This window comes from Schistocerca piceifrons, chromosome 6 (assembly GCF_021461385.2).
Source record: "Schistocerca piceifrons isolate TAMUIC-IGC-003096 chromosome 6, iqSchPice1.1, whole genome shotgun sequence".
Taxonomy (NCBI): Eukaryota; Metazoa; Arthropoda; class Insecta; order Orthoptera; family Acrididae; genus Schistocerca; species Schistocerca piceifrons.
The window spans coordinates 479526538-479530660 of record NC_060143.1 but is presented as its reverse complement, the minus strand read 5'-3'; the positions used below and the strand labels follow the sequence as shown (position 1 = coordinate 479530660).

Sequence of the window (4123 nt, the reverse complement as noted above, 5' to 3'; positions counted from 1 at the left end):
TGTGTAAGCAGGAGATCCCAGGTTCGAGTCCCGGTCAGGGCACACATTTTCAGCTGTCCCCGTCGAGGTATATCGACAACACCTGTCAGCAGCTGAGGGTTTCAATTCATTATCATTTATTCCAGAGAAGCTGCACAGTCATCAATGATCTCTGTTCTTTCGAAAACAGTTACTATCTTCATATAAATATATATATATATATATATATATATATATATATATATATATATATATACAGAGTGTTTCAAAAATGACCGGTATATTTGAAACGGCAATAAAAACTAAACGAGCAGCGATAGAAATACACCGTTTGTTGCAATATGCTTGGGACAACAGTACATTTTCAGGCGGACAAACTTTCGAAATTACAGTAGTTACAATTTTCAACAACAGATGGCGCTGCAAGTGATGTGAAAGATATAGAAGACAACGCAGTCTGTGGGTGCGCCATTCTATACGTCGTCTTTCTGCTGTAAGCGTGTGCTGTTCACAACGTGCAAGTCTGCTGTAGACAACATGGTTTATTCCTTAGAACAGAGGATTTTTCTGGTGTTGGAATTCCACCGCCTAGAACACAGTGTTGTTGCAACAAGACGAAGTTTTCAACGGAGGTTTAATGTAACCAAAGCACCGAAAAGCGATACAATAAAGGTTCTGTTTGAAAAATTTCAATGGACTGGGAACGTGACGAATGAACGTGCTGGAAAGGTAGGGCGACCGCATTCGGCAACCACAGAGGGCAACGCGCAGCTAGTGCAGCAGGTGATCCAACAGCGGCCTCGGGTTTCCGTTCGCCGTGTTGCAGCTGCGGTCCAAATGACGCCAACGTCCACGTATCGTCTCATGCGCCAGAGTTTACACCTCTATCCATACAAAATTCAAACGCGGCAACCCCTCAGCGCCGCTACCATTGCTGCACGAGAGACATTCGCTAACGATATAGTGCACAGGATTGATGACGGCGATATGCATGTGGGCAGCATTTGGTTTACTGACGAAGCTTATTTTTACCTGGACGGCTTCGTCAATAAACAGAACTGGCGCATATGGGGAACCGAAAAGCCCCATGTTGCAGTCCCATCGTCCCTGCATCCTCAAAAAGTACTGGTCTGGGCCGCCATTTCTTCCAAAGGAATCATTGGCCCATTTTTCAGATCCGAAACGATTACTACATCACGCTATCTGGACATTCTTCGTGAATTTGTGGCGGTACAAACTGCCTTAGACGACACTGCGAACACCTCGTGGTTTATGCAAGATGGTGCCCGACCACATCGCACGGCCGACGTCTTTAATTTCCTGAATGAATATTTCGATGATCGTGTGATTGCATTGGGCTATCCGAAACATACAGGAGGCGGCGTGGATTGGCCTCCCTATTCGCCAGACATGAACCCCTGTGACTTCTTTTTGTGGGGACACTTGAAAGACCAGGTCCACCGCCAGAATCCAGAAACAATTGAACAGCTGAAGCAGTACATCTCATCTGCATGTGAAGCCATTCCGCCAGACACGTTGTCAAAGGTTTCGGGTAATTTCATTCAGGGACCACGCGATATTATTGCTAAGCATGGTGGATATGTGGAAAATATCGTACTATAGAGTTTCCCAGACCGCAGCGCCATCTGTTGTTGAAAATTGTAACTACTGTAATTTCGAAAGTTTGTCTGCCTGAAAATGTACTGTTGTCCCAAGCATATTGCCACAAACGGTGTATTTCTATCGCTGCTCGTTTAGTTTTTATTTCCGTTTCAAATATACCGGTCATTTTTGAAACACCCTATATATATATATATATATATATATATATATATATATATATATATATATATATATATATATATAAAATGGCAACCCAGCCAATGACCTTCGTCTGCGCGAATGCGCACAGGTTGCTCGAAATCCTACAGGAATCGTCACCTTAGCGTGCGCGAGTAGTGAGTGGATGGGCAAATATCTATTAGGTACATTACGTATGTAGACTGTGGACAATTGGGAATGTGGGTCTCACGGGAAGCGTGCAAGGGATAAGTCCCTGCAGTCGCGCAATTCATTTGTGTCCTCGGTGGCTCAGATGGATAGAGCGTCTGCCATGTACGTAGAAGATCCCGGGTTCGAGTCCCGGTCGGGGCACAAATTTTCAACTGTCCCCATCGAGGTATATTAACAACACCTGTCGGCAGCTGAGGGTTTCAATTAATTACCATTTATTCTAGAGAAGCTGCACGGTCATCAATGATATCTGCTCTTTCCAGAACACTTACAATCTTCATATATACCATTATGCTCTGGTGAACATTCACGTGGGCATCCATGGGTCCAATGAAGCTCGTGCAAGGCAGCGTGGCGGCCAAGGTGTATCGTACACTAGTTGTCGGCCACTTACACTCCTTCTTGGCGATCATATTTCTAGACGGCAGTGGCATTTTTCAATAAGATAATGCGCCACATTGTAAGGCCTGGAGAGTAATGGAGTGGTTAGAAGAACACAGTGGCAAGTTCGAATCGACGTACTGGCCCCCGAACTCGCCAGATGTGAACCCGATCGAACACATACGAGATGTGATTGAACGTGGCTTCGGACTTGTGTGTGCAGATGTGGTGCCAAATTCCTTCAGCGACCTACCAAGGTCTCATTGCTCCCATGCAAACACCTGACGCCGCAGTTATCCGTGCCAAAGGTGGACATACCGGCTATTAGGTAAGTGGTCATAATGTTCTGATTGATCAGTGCGTCTTTTGAATGAAATGATCCACACCGGCTGTAGAATACATCTTATTAATAATGACAACCGGTTTCGCATCAATTAAAACGCATCCACAGATGAGAAAAATTCTTTTTCACAAGTCATCGCCGAAAGGTAATTGCCTTAGAGCCACTCCCTATGGGACGATGTATCTTTAATTGACGAGAAGCCGTCGTGACTTTTAATTAAAAAAAAACTTTCTACATCCAGTGCCGATAATTTCACTCAAAATTTTGAAATCTGACTGCGGTTGCCACAATTTAAATTAGTATGCCTTCTATATCGGTGCACATGCAACAGCATGCTTAAAAAATGTTCCAAATCACCGCACATAAAAATGGGATTTTCCCAGTGCACCTACCTCAAGATTGGGTTGGTGGTAGAAACGTAGGTAATGTGTATTGGCTAGACCTTGGACTAGCGACCATTAGGTTAATTTCACTGTCACTATACTACAGTACAGAGTCAACCTACGGATTTACACATTTCCGCCATTTTAGGAAAATGGAGCAGATTGGTTGGTTCTTTTTGCATTTGATGTGGTCTAGGGTGGGCCTTAGGAGGTTTAATTAGTTCTTGGGCGGTTCCTTTACAATATCTAAAAAAAAAGCGATTCTTTCACCATTTTTCGTACCAAATCTGATCAGTCGATTCCATCACGGCTATGCACTGAAAATGGCTTAAATTTTTACTGAATATTCTAAGATAACAATCTCGATAAACCTTGAAAATTTTCTTGATATATTTATTGGTTTATGAGATACGGATGTTCAAAATTACACTACTACTACACGTAAAATACCGACGTAAAATCTGCTGTGAGGCGGAAACATAGTTTATAAAGCGATGTATAGCGGAGTAATATGCTGAAAGGTGTCTCCTTTATTATCGTAAGTGTTCTGGGAACCCGAAGTTGTAGTACCGAAGCGCAGGCAAAATTTTTTTTTGCACCTAAAATGCGGTCTGAGATGTAAAATTAGTTTTGCGTTATTTCAGTTTCACATAAGTAAACTATCAAAACTTTACTGTCCAATGTATTTCATTTCATATGATTGACGTACCACGCTGCAATAGGGAAAAGAATGGAACCAACGGAGAAATGCTCCTGTGGGAAAAAATGCAAATACGTTCCTGTTTATTAATAAGACTCTGATTGAAACGTGAGTTTACTACCTGCGTGATTCTACCGACCTCAGTGTTTTAGGCATGTAAATATAATCACGCTTTTTTATGCTGAGAGAGGGAGGGAGACAGTGGCAATGGAAGGGTGTCGGAAAAGTAATATATACTGGGAAATTGTAGACAGTGGTTGTGGTACAGAAAGAGCGAAGGAGACAAAGGCAATATGAGTGAAAGAGAGGGGCACTGTAGTTGAC

At 42.9% G+C, this 4123-nt stretch overlaps 1 non-coding gene across 1 annotated transcript; it reads left to right on the top strand.

The window, feature by feature from the left end:
* Positions 1 to 2059: 2059 nt before the first annotated feature.
* Trnat-ugu lies at positions 2060 to 2133 on the top strand. Its single transcript has one exon. It is a non-coding gene; the product is annotated as a tRNA-Thr (tRNA).
* Positions 2134 to 4123: the final 1990 nt, after the last annotated feature.